Source organism: Dryobates pubescens, chromosome 8, assembly GCF_014839835.1.
Source record: "Dryobates pubescens isolate bDryPub1 chromosome 8, bDryPub1.pri, whole genome shotgun sequence".
Classification (NCBI taxonomy): Eukaryota; Metazoa; Chordata; class Aves; order Piciformes; family Picidae; genus Dryobates; species Dryobates pubescens.
This window is the reverse complement of record NC_071619.1, coordinates 38,367,167-38,379,948: the sequence shown is the minus strand read 5'-3', so window position 1 is coordinate 38,379,948 and position 12,782 is coordinate 38,367,167.

Sequence of the window (12,782 nt, the reverse complement as noted above, 5' to 3'; positions counted from 1 at the left end):
CTGTGTTGTCATTATCCAGCTTGTCAGTATAGTGTCCTACCCAGCCAGGATATGGAGGATGGATGATTTCCTCTCTCTCTGCTGAAGCTTTAGTATCAATTTTGTGATAGACTGCCTTTCAGCTTTCCAACAACTTATGAGACAAGACCTCCATGGTGTTCACCTGTCTTACAAAGCAAAGGGCTACTCTGCATTTGCATAAATCATGAAGCTGGGTGTGATCTTCTGCCTGAGGAAAAAGATGCACTCCAGCATATTCAAGTTTCTTTTGTGTTATTTATGGTGTTCAAGAGGGGATTGGACATGGCACTCGGTGCCGTGGTTTAGTCACGAGGTCTGTGGTGACAGGTTGGACTTGGTGATCCTTGAGGTCTCTTCCAACCTTAGTGATTCTGTGAAAATGGTAAAGGCAATAGTCTTCAGAAACAAAATACCTGATCCTCCAGAAGCTTCCATGAGTAAGCTGTTGAGCTGAGAATGTGGTCCTGCAGTCCAGCAAGAGTGGAGGATGGGGCCCTGGACTTCCTTCAGGAATGAGAAAGACTGAGTGGATGATTACTTCCAAAGTTAGGACATTGTGGATGACAAGAGAATAATTTTGTTACTGTTCTTTTCTTGATTTCTGCATGAGCAGCCTAGCCTCATCAGAAATTACATTGCCCAGGACTGGAACATTTAGCCACTGGGATGTCATAGAAAGTATTCTGCTAGCTCTCTCCATCAGGAAAAAGCACAAGGAGCAGACACAGAGATATCAGCTCCAAGCACCCTATTTGTTGGCCTTTTTGAAGGTCAGGCACCAAGAAACTAGCTCAAATTCTAGGATTCCCTCTGAAGTGAATCACAGCAGCAGTGGCCCTTTTGTCAGCTGTGTTCTGCACATGACTGCACTGACATCGTAAACCACAGTAAAACAAATCACTTTGTTCAAACTGCTGCAACAGAAGGTCTTCTGTCTCCCAAACATCATTCGATCCAAGAGGGACTGAACCGACTTACAAGCAGCTTTCATCAACACCCTCTCTGTTCCAAGGTAGGAGCTTGCACCACTGGAGCTGGAACCCACAAATCTCATGGGAAGGCATGGGAAGTGCTTATTGGTTAAGAGATGGCAACACTGCAGACCCGAGAAATGTTGCTGAGACCATTTATCTGTAATGGGGAGTTTAATCCAATCCTCTTTTGAACACCTCCAGGGACAGTGACTCCACCACCTCCCTGGGCAGCACATTCCAATGGCTAACAACTCTCTCAGGGAAGAACTTTCTCCTCACCTCCAGCCTAAACTTCCTCTGGCACAGCTTGAGACTGTGTCCTCTTGTTCTGGTGATGGTTGCCTGGGGGAAGAGACTAACCCCCTCCTGGCTACAACCACCCTTCAGGTAGTTGTAGACAGCAATAAGGTCTCCCCTGAGCCTTCTCTTCTCCAGGCTAAACAACCACAGCTCCCTCAGCGTCTCCTCACAGGGCTGTGCTCCAAACCCCTCCCCAGTCTTGTTGCCCTTCTCTGGACACATTGAAGAGGGGCTTGGACGTGGCACTTGGTGCCATAGTTTAGTGGTCATGAGGTTTTGGGTGACAGCTTGGACTTGATGATCTTTGAGGTCTTTTCCCACCTTATTGATTCTATGATTCTATGTCCCTGTAAGCTTCTGCACCAGTGTATCTGCTGTTTAGTGGATGTCAAAATATTGCAGTGTGGCAAGATCTCATTTTGTGCATACAAATCAATGTTCTGATTGATGGGCCTCGGTCTGATTTTTGCTCAGAATTGTTGAAGCTCTATTACCTGGATGACATGAGTCAGAGAAACTAAAGGCTCACTGATTATGATGTTATAAAGCATCCGGAGGAGTCTGCAAAAGAATAACCTACATCAGGGCACACTGTGCTTGCCATTAACACTTTAAAGGCAGGTACCAAGTATTAATTAGTGCAACCCACAAGGAAAACAGGACACCACAGTGAAGCAAGGCCAGCTGGAGGTGCAGTGACTGAAGTTTCATCTGGGCCTCTGGCAACAAGAGAATCTCCAAAACTTCTTCCTGGCTCCAGTGCCATTGCTGCAATGTGAGTGTGGGTAAAGCTAAGACATTGCAGTTGACAGAGATCCAGACAATGCAGGTGGTGCAGTTTGGAGACCTGTGCAGCTCTTGCTGAAGTAGATGCAGTTGGTCAACTGAATGGCCCTCCAGACTTTGCAGCCAGTGTTGGTTCATCATGGTGACTGTCATCAGACTTTCGTCCACTGGTTCACATGTAGTTACTCAGAGAGTAGAATGGAATAGAATAGAATAGAATAGAATAAACCAGGTTTGAAGAGACCTTCGTGATCATTGTGTCCAACCTATCATCCAACACCATCTGATCAACTAAACCATGGCACCAAGCACCCCATCCAGTCTCCTCCTAAACACCTCCAGGGATGGTGACTCCACCACCTCCCTAGGCAGCATATTCCAATGGCCAATCTCTCTCTCTATGAAGAATTTCTTCCTAACATCCAGCCTAAACCTCCCCTGGCACAGCTTGAGACTGTGTCCTCTTGTTCTGGTTGCCTGGGTGAAGAGACCAACCCCCACCTGGCTACAACTTCCCTTCAGGTAGTTGTAGAGAGCAATAAGGTCTCCCCTGAGCCTCCTCTTCTCCAGGCTAAGGTCATGATCCAGACACCTCCACCTCACACTGCCTGTGAGTGCACACAGTTTAACCCACTCCTGAGCTGCAGACCTCACCTTGGTGTGTGCCTTGTTGGTCACTAACAAGAGCAAACTGCTGTAAAAGTATTTCCCAGAGCATAATCTCCAGTTCCTTGGGAATATCATCTTAGGTTGTAGCCAGGTGGGGGTTGGTCTCTTCTCCCAGGCAACCAGCACCAGAACAAGAGGACACAGTCTCAAGCTGCACCAGGGGAAGTTTAGGCTGGAGGTGAGGAGAAAGTTCTTCACAGAAAGAGAGCTTGGCTATTGGAATGTGCTGCTTGGGGAGGTGGTGGAGTCACCATCCTTGGAGGTGTTTAGGAGGAGACTGGATGGGGTGCTTGGTGCCATGGTTTAGCTGATTAGATGGTGTTGGGTGATGGGTCGGGCTTGATGATCTCAAAGGTATTTTTTAACCTGGTCTATTCTATTCTATTCTATTCTATTCTATTCCATTCCCTTCCATTCCATTCCATTCCATTCCATTCCATTCCAGTCTAGTCTAGTCTAGTCTACTCTATTCTAGTCTATCCTACTCTACTCTATTTTATTCTATTCTTAGCATTTAAGACCAGTCCTTCCACTTCATTCCATTCCTTGAGGATGCAGAAAGCACCAGGAAACTAAGTTCTGAGCTGGACTGTCTTCTGATTGGTATGTTCACACAACATTCAGCCACAGAAAGTGAAGAATATATAAATAGGTACTGCTGCCATACTTTTCACTCACCTTGCCAGTCTCATTTATGAGTCCTTCTCCTGGTTTTGCTCTAATGGATTACCTGCAACTTTCTTAATTTTTTTCCAGGTGGCCTCTCTCCAGTTTCACATTTACCAATCACCACATTTTCCTTCCTGCAGCTATTGCCAGCAGTAACCAAAACAGCCAAGCAAACAGTTCCAAAACACGTCCCCTTGGACAGATCCAGGGGATGACAAATCATTTGATGCTCATTCATGTTATGCTGTCATGTAAACCCACTGAAGATGACCAGAACAAATGGGACCTGACTGCCTTCATGAATTTCCTTGAGTGCTTGGTGGGAGGCAGAACATGCTCTTGCCAACGACCTCTGAGGCGGCAGTATAAAAATAACCTAAAGCATTTAAAAAGCAACAAGAGGGGAAGGATGCATTTTATGTCAATTCAGTCAAAAAGTCCTCAGAATTAGTTGCCTGAAGTGTTTGGGAAAGCTGACAGAGTATAATAGCACAGAGACTATTTTCTTGCTTCTCAGCAAAGACAGCATTAATCGTCTGGGCTTAATATAGCCTTCCACATGCCAACTGGGTGCAAAATTATGGCTGGTATTAGAAAACCACTTACCAGGCTTCAAGTGCAGTAAGCTGTGGGGTGGGTATGCAGATGGAGCATGCCTAAGGACGTGGAGTGACCTTGAGAATTGTATGCTGTCTCTGGAGACATAGTGACTCTTCATCATGGACCCTGTCAGAGGTGGAGCTCTTCCCTGACCGTGCCCAGAGAGTGGTGGTGAATGGTGCCACATCCAGCTGGCAGCCAGGCACTAGTGGTGTGCCCCAGGGATCAGTGCTGGGCCCCATCCTGTTCAATATCTTCATTGATGATCTGGATGAGGGGATTGAGTCAGTCATCAGTAAATTTGCAGATGACACCAATCTGGGGGCAGGAGTTGATCTGTTAGCAGGTAGGAGAGCTCTGCAGAGGGACCTTGCCAGGCTGGACAGATGGGCAGAGTCCAATATAATGGCATTCAACAAGTCCAAGTGATGGGTGCTACACTTTGGCCACAATAACCCCATGCAGTGCTACAGGCTGGGGTCAGAGTGGCTGGAGAGCAGCCAGGCAGAAAGGGACCTGGGGGTACAGGTTGACAGCCAGCGGAACATGAGCCATCAGTGTGCCCAAGTGGCCAAGAAGGCCAATGGCATCCTGGCCTGCACCAGGAATAGTGTGGCCAGCAGGAGCAGGGAAGTCATTGTGCCCTGTACTCAGCACTGGTTAGGCCACACCTTGAGTCCTGTGTCCAGTTCTGGGCCCCTCAATTTAAGAAGGACATTGAGACACTTGAACGTGTCCAGAGAAGGGCAACAAGGCTGGGGAGAGGCCTTGAGCACAGCCCTGTGAGGAGAGACTGAGGGAGCTGGGGTTGTTTAGCCTGGAGAAGAGGAGGCTCAGGAGAGTCCTTATTGCTCTCTACAACTACCTGAAAGGAGGTTGTAGCCTGGTGGGGGTTGGTCTCTTCTCCCAGGCAGCCAGCACCAGGACAAGAGGAGACAGTCTCAAACTGCACCAGGGGAGGTTTAGGCTGGATATTAGGAAGAAATTCTTCACAGAAAGAGAAATTGGCCATTGGAATGTGCTGCCCAGGGAGGTGGTGGAGTCACCATCCCTGGAGGTGTTTAGGAAGAGTCTGGATGGGGTGCTTGTTGCCATGGTTTAGTTGATTAGGTGGTGTTGGGTGATAGGTTGGACTTGATGATTTCAGAGGTCTCTTCCAACCTGGTTGATTCTATTCTATTCTATTCTATTCTATTCTATTCTATTCTATTCTATTCTATTCTATTCTATTCTATTCTATTCTATCCTATCCTATCCTATCCTATCCTATCCTATCCTATCCTATCCTATCCTATCCTATTCCATTCCATTCCATTCCATTCCATTCCATTCCATTCCATTCCATTCCATTCCATTCCATTCCAGTCTATTCCATCCTTTTCCATTCTATTCCATTCTATTCTATTCTATAGAACACAGCTCAGAGTTTGTTGTTCTGGTGTTAGTACCTAGTGAAGCAGGCACAGCTGCTCAGCACTCAGAGAATCACAGCATCAATAAGGTTGGAAAAGACCTCAGAGAAATGTCACACTCTTTTCTAAATGTACATGAATTGTCTCTCCATTCTGTTTATCTCCTTTTGACTAATTATAAGTCACAGGTTTTGCGGTGAATGCTTTGTTGCTCTGTCTGTAGCTGGCTTCCTTTGTTATGCAGCCATCTCCCTCTGTGATCTCTGATGAGAGGATTAATTTTAAGAGCCTGATTATAAATATACTGTCAGCAAAGTCTTTTTGGACAAATGTAAATCTTTGCTAAAATTAGGAGACATTCAGCTTAGCATTTCCATGGTTATCCAGATACTGACATACAGCAGCATCACGCAGAGGGAGTCAAGAAGCTCCATGCACCAGGATTTTTGATCATCAGTCAACAGCAGCATTTAGGTAATTATGTCTGTGCAGGATGTCGTGACCCTGGAGTGCCAGTGACTGAGGTGGCTTCTTTTTGTTATTAAAATATGCATTTCCAGCCTGGAAACATTATGGCATTTGTAAGAGTTCCTCTCAATATTGAGCCACCTGCTGCCTTAGTGAGAGCGACAGGGCTCAACTTGTGTGAACTGATGCTGAACTGTAAGCAGAGAGACTTGCTGCAGCTCCTCCTCTGACTGCTGGAAGGATGAAAAGTTTGTCAGCATGGCTGGAATGGAGAGAATAAGAGCCAGCAGAGTGCCCAGGTGGCCAAGAAGGCCAATGGCATCCTGGCATGCATGAAGAATAGTGTGGCCAGCAGGAACAGGGAAGTCATTGTGCCCCTGTACTCAGCACTGGTTAGGCCACACCTTGAGTCCTGTGTCCAGTTCTGGGCCCCTCAATTTAAGAAGGACATTGAGACACTTGAAGGTGTCCAGAGAAGGGCAACAAGGCTGGGGAGAGGCCTTGAGCACAGCCCTGTGAGGAGAGGCTGAGGGAGCTGGGGTTGCTTAGCCTGGAGAAGAGGAGGCTCAGAGGAGACCTCATTGCCCTCTACAACTACCTGAAAGGAGGTTGTAGCCAGGAGGGGGTTGGTCTCTTCTCCCAGGCAACCAGCACCAGAACAAGAGGACACATTCTCAAATTGTGCCAGGGGAAGTTTAGGCTGGAGGTGAGGAGAAAGTTCTTCACCAAGAGAGTTGTTAGCCGTTGGAATGTGCTGCCTAGGGAGGTGGTGGAGTCACCATCCCTGGAGGTGTTCAAGAGGGGATTGGATGTGGCACTTGGTGCCATGGTCTAGTCATGAGGTCTGTGGTGACAGGTTGGACTTAGTGATCTTTGGGGTCTCTTCCAACCTTGGTGATTCTGTGTTTCTGTGAAATGGCTGATAAGGAGGGGAAGGCATTTCACAGAATCATGGAATCGTAGAATGGTTTGTGTTGAAAGGGACCTTAGACATGATCTAGGTCCATCTCCCCTGCCATGAGCAGGGACACCTGCCCCTAGACCATGTTGCTCAAGGCTCCATCCAACCTGGCTTTAAACACTCCCAGAGTTGGAACCTCCCCACCTTCTCTAGGCAACCTGTCACAGTGCCTCACCACCATTATGGTGAATAATGTCTTCCTAATATCTAGTCTAAATCTGGCTTCTTCCAGTTTGAAGTCATTACTCCTCCTCTGCCTTTGTAAAAAGTCTCTCTCCAGCATTCCTGTAAGCTCCCTTCAAATACTCAAGGGCTACTACAAGGTCTCTCCAGAGCCTTCTTTTCTGCAGGCTTAGCACCCTCAACTCTTTGAGCCTGTGTAGATAGAAGAGACACTCCAGCCCTCTGATCATCTTTATGCACCCCCCTCTGGACCTGCTCTTACAGTTCCATGTCCTTCTTGTGTCGGGGTGCTTCAGAACTGGATGCAGTACTTCAAATGGGGTCTCACAAGAGCAGAGGGGCAGAATTACCTCCTTTGAGGCAGCCCAGGATTTGGTTGGCTGTCTGGGCTGCAAGCCCAGGAGTTAGTGAGCAAACGGACCCATTCAGCTGAGAGCGTGATCCATGTCTCACATACTCTTCAGTAAACCCCTGTCAGAGGAAAGAAGAGCTGACTTCATGAAAAGCAGTTCCTATGCACTCAACATCTTGTGTTGTCATCACCCTCTGTGTTGGGTTTTAGTTATCTTGGGGATCCACCTTCCTCCCCAGCCCCAGGCTGTGAAGCATGGCTGTGCTCCTCGGCATTAGGCCATCATTTTGGCTGTGCATGGGGAGTGAAGCCTGTTTCTAGGGCATGGACACCTGCTCTCAGGCTGGAGTACCACAGCCATAGTGGTGTTCATCTGAGCCCTGACAGTTCAAGGCTGCTCACTGTGCTCCTTGCACCGGAAGGTGGCCTCGCTTTGCCTACTTCCGTCTCCCTTTCCCCCTCCCCATGCCAGGACAGGCTCCTTGGCTTTCATGTGGGGGCACATCACGGCAGATGTGTGCTCTCCTTCGAGACTCACCCACTGCTTGGCATAATTAATCCTGACACATTGCAGTTGCTGTTACAGAAGAAATGTCAGGAGAAATTAGACCAGCTGGTAGCATGAAAACCAGGGAAGCCAGGACTGTGTGGTGCCTCACTTTCCTAGAGAAGTTTGATTTGCTTTCCTGTCAGGGATGGGGGTGGGACTGGTTGGCTGTGAGCAGGAGAGGGTGGCCTCTGTCACCCACTAGTGGCACAGTCCCACTGAGACCCACAGAAGGGATAGCAAGAACTGCTCCCCAGACTAGCCCAGCAGGAGACCTAGTTAACACCTGGCATGGCTGGGCTTTCGTGAGAGCTAGGGCAGCCCTGGGATTTGGCTCGGCTTAGGGTCCCAGTTCCTTGAGGCACAAGGCTGGAAGGAGCTCTGGGGCTTAGCTGAACTCCTTGGGGAGAAGAAGAGCACTGCTGAGTCTCATCTTTGTTTTCTTCTTCTCTACCCATGAGCACCTTCATCTGCTGTTTTCTCACCACTTCCTTCCCCCTTGTATCTATTGACTGGATTGTTTTCATACCCCAATCAATTTTTGCTGGACTTGTTGGCAGCTTTCATGCCTCTTTTTCTCTTGCTTTATCCCCTTAAAGCAAACAACCTTTCATATTCTGATGTTCCATTAGACTATCACATCTGAGCTCTTTCCTTTCTGCAGTGATCTGATTTAATAAAATGAGAAGCAAGTGTAATAATCCACAGTGCAGCTGCACAGGGTGGATGCATTGTAAGTACAGATTCCCCCCCTATATGAACATCTCCTCCACTGTGTCCTCCTGTGGGACCTCTAGCTTGTAAGCCTGCAGGTGCCATAAGCTGGGAATAGAATTAGAGTTACTTAAACATTGCTCAAAGTTCAGGAGTGTGATTTGTGCTGTTTGTTTTAAGGCTGCACACAAGTAAAAGTCTGCTTCTGCTCAATGCATTGGTAACAATTCATCTTTGTTCTACTTTGTTGATCTGTTAGAGGGCAGAAGGGCTCTGCAGAGGGACCTTGACAGGCTGGACAGATGGGCAGAGTCCAACAGGATGTCATTGAACAAATCCAAGTGACAGGGGCTGCACTTTGGTCACAACAACCCCATGCAGAGCTACAGGCTGGGGTCAGGGTGGCTGGAGAGCTGCCAAACAGAAAGGGACCTGGGGGTGCTGATTGACAGCTGCTTAAACATGAGCCAGCAGTGTGCCCAGGTGGCCAAGAAGGCCAATGGCATCCTGGCCTGCATCAAGAGTAGTGTGGCCAGCAGGAGCAGGGAAGTCATTCTGCCCCTGTACTCAGCACTGGTTAGGCCACACCTTGAGTCCTGTGTCCAGTTCTGGGCCCCTCAGTTTAAGAAGGACATTGAGACTCTTGAATGTGTCCAGAGAAGGGCAACGAGGCTGGGGAGAGGCCTTGAGCACAGCCCTGTGAGGAGAGGCTGAGGGAGCTGGGGTTGTTTAGCCTGGAGAAGAGGAGGCTCAGGGGAGACCTCATTGCTCTCTACAACTACCTGAAGGGAGGTTGTACCCAGGAGGGACTTGGTCTCTTCTCTCAGGCAATCAGCACTAGAACAAGAGGACACAGTCTCAAGTTGTGCCAGGGGAAGTTTAGGCTGGAGGTGAGGAGAAAGTTCTTCCCAGAGAGAGTTGGAATGTGTTGCCCAGGGAGTTGGTGGAGTCACCATCCCTGGAGGTGTTCAAGAGGGGATTTGATGTGGCACTTGGTGCCATGATTTAGTTGTCAGGAGGTGTTGGGTGACAGACTGATGATCTCTGAGGTCTCTTCCAACCTTACTGATTCTATGATTTTATAGAAGGAATAAGTTTTTCTTGTTTTGAACACACAGACTGCACTACCCATTGCAGGTGTTGGTGTTCACATTCACAGAATCACAGAATCAACCAGGTTGGAAGAGACCTCCAAGATCATCAAGTCCAGCCCATCACCCAACCCTAACTAATCAACTAGACCATGGCACTAAGTGCCTCACCCAGGCTTTTCTTAATCACGTCCAGGGACATTGATCCCACCTCCCTGGGCAGCCAGTTCCAAAGGGCAATCTCTCTTTCTGGGAAGAACTTCTTTCTAAGATCAAGCCTAAACTTCTCCCTGGTGCAGCTTGAGGCTGTGTCCTCTTGTTCTGGTGCTGCTTGCCTGGGAGAAGAGACCAACCCCCTCCTGGCTACAACCTCCCTTCAGGTAGTTGTAGACAGCAATAAGGTCTCCCCTGAGCCTCCTCTTCTCCAGGCTAAGCAACCCCAGCTCCCTCAGCCTCTCCTCACAGGGCTGTGCTCCAAACCCCTCCCCAGCTTTGTTGCCCTCCTCTGGACACTTTCCAGCAACTTTCCCAAACTGAGAGGCTCAGAACTAGACACAGCACTCAAGGTGTGGCCTAATCAGTGCTGAGTACAGGGGGAGAATGACTTCCCTGCTCCTGCTGGCCACACAAAGCATCATGTCCCAATGTGTCCTCTCTATGCATTTTTGAGTGCCTCCAGTGATGGTGACTCCACCACTTTCCTGGGCAGCCTCTTCCAGTGCTTAGCCACTCTTTTAGCAGAGAATTTTTTTCCTAATATCCAATCTAAAGGTCCCCTGGTGCAACTTGAAGACATTTCTTCTCATCCTGTTGCTAGTTACTTGGGAGAAGAGACTGACCCCCACCTGACTGCAGCCTCCTTTCAGGTAGTTGGGGAGAGCAATGAGATGTCCCCTCAGTCTCCTCTTCTCCAGGCTAAAAAATCCCAGTTCCCTCAGCTGCTCTTCACAAGACCTGTTCTGACCCTTTCAGAGCTTTGCTGCCCTTCCCTGGACACACTTCAGCTCCTCAATGTCCTTCTTTGAGTGAGGGGCCTGACTGAATGCACTGTTCGAGGTGTGACCTCAGCAGTGCCATTCCCTTACTGAGAGAGCTTCAGGAGCTGTGAGTGTGGGCACCAATGTTGTGTGTTTGTGTGGTGCTGATCATGCTGTGTCAGGTGAGAACTCACTCCTGCCTGTGTCCCTCTGCACACATCAAGCCACTGCCAAAACCACAGTTGACTTTTGCTGCCTGAGAGAGGTGTTCATATCAGAGCTGCCACACAGCACAGCTGCTTTGAGATATTTTGGGGCACAAATCAGGTGGCATTTCACTGACCAAAACTACCCAAGACTTCAAATCAGGCTGTGCTAGACTAGAGTTGCCATTTTAAGGCATTTTAACACAAGTGCACATTTGGTGCTCTGGAACTGGGCTCTGTCTTGTGGACCAGAGCGTTTTCCTCCTGAGCAAGTGAGATGAAGAAATCCGTGGAGCCAGGGAACCTTCCTGAGCAGCCAGAGCTGTCTCAGGACTTCTCAGCCACGTCAGCAAGATTGACTGTTTCAGGGCTGAAGGACTGAGGTTGGCCAGGACTTTCACTGGGGAGTTACCCTTGGGGAGCTGTTGGAAGTGTTCCTCTTCTTGTGTCCTGCATGTCTGCACGTTCAGGCCCTTACAAGTCCTTTGCCTGATTGAGCACAGCAGTAGCCAGTCTGACTCAGTGATTTAGCTTAGGTGAGAGAGGTAGAGTCATTGTCCCATACTTTGCACCCATTGGTCTAGGCTACTTGGGGCTGTGTTGGCATCCAAAGAGGTTTTGGTGAGGGGGTGATGTCTGTTGCTTTTATCCCAAGCCTCCACAGGTAAGTAACTGTATTGACACAGTCTCAAGCTGTGCCAGGGGAAGTTTAGGCTGGAGGTGAGGAGAAAGTTCTTCCCAGAGAGAGTTGTTTGCCATTGGAATGTGCTGCCCAGGGTGGTAGTGGAGTCACAGTCCCTGGAGGTGTTGAAGAGGGGATTGGATGTTGCACTTGAAGCCATGGTTTAGTTAGTCATGAGGTGTTGGGTGACAGGTTGGACTTGATGATCTCTCAGGTCTTTTCCAACCTTATTGATTCTATGATTCTATGATGAAAAAGATGGCTGCCCCAGTTAACTGGCACTTCTGCCCTCTTGGAAGCTGCCAAACCTGCACAATCCACTGGGGAAGCTGTGCAAGATTGTTCCCTCATCCAATTTGTGCAAAATCCTCAAGCTCTTCTCATGTCAACCATTTTGCTTGCTTTAACTAATCTATTTGTTTGTTCCATGGATCAGATTTGGGAAGGTTCCTTCCAGCAGTGCTGTGTAGGCTCTCCACCCTCACAGGGACAGTGAGAGGAAGCTGATGCATATCTACTCCTCTGCCAAATCCATGAGAAGGCATTGCCTGAGGGCCTTTCTCACTCATGGCCTTACCCTGGGTTGGTTAAAGCAGCACAATCTTCTTTCTGAACTCTCTTATGTCAGTATAAAAGTGGCTTGCATCTGCTTTTTAATTCATAACTTCCTTACAGACTTAGCTTGGATCATCATAAGCTGTTTCTATCCTATAGAATGTGAGCAAAGGCCTTCAACTAAATGCTCCAGCACCATTTTTTTGGGGGGTGGGCAAGCTCTGAGCAACATGACTGAAGGCATGTGAATATTCACAGCAATTAAAGAAATAAACCCCAAACAATATGGGGAGCCTAAAATTCAAACAGTGAATGCAAGAGCAGAAATTGCTGTTGGTGTCCATGAACAAAGAAAGAAAAAGTTCTTTCAAAGGAGAAAAAAAGATTACATTCACTCTGCATTATTCACCCAACCATAGCTTTTCAGGGAAAACAAGATGCTAATAGCTGGAATGAGGGAAGGAAAAGGTGCAGAGGAAGGGAAGGGAAGGGAGAAGAAGAGAAGAGAAAGACGAGACGAGAGAAGAGAAAAGAGAAGAGAAGAGAAGAGAAGAGAAGAGAAGAGAAGAGAAGAGAAGAGAAGAGAAGAGAAGAGAAGAGAAGAGAAGAGAAGAG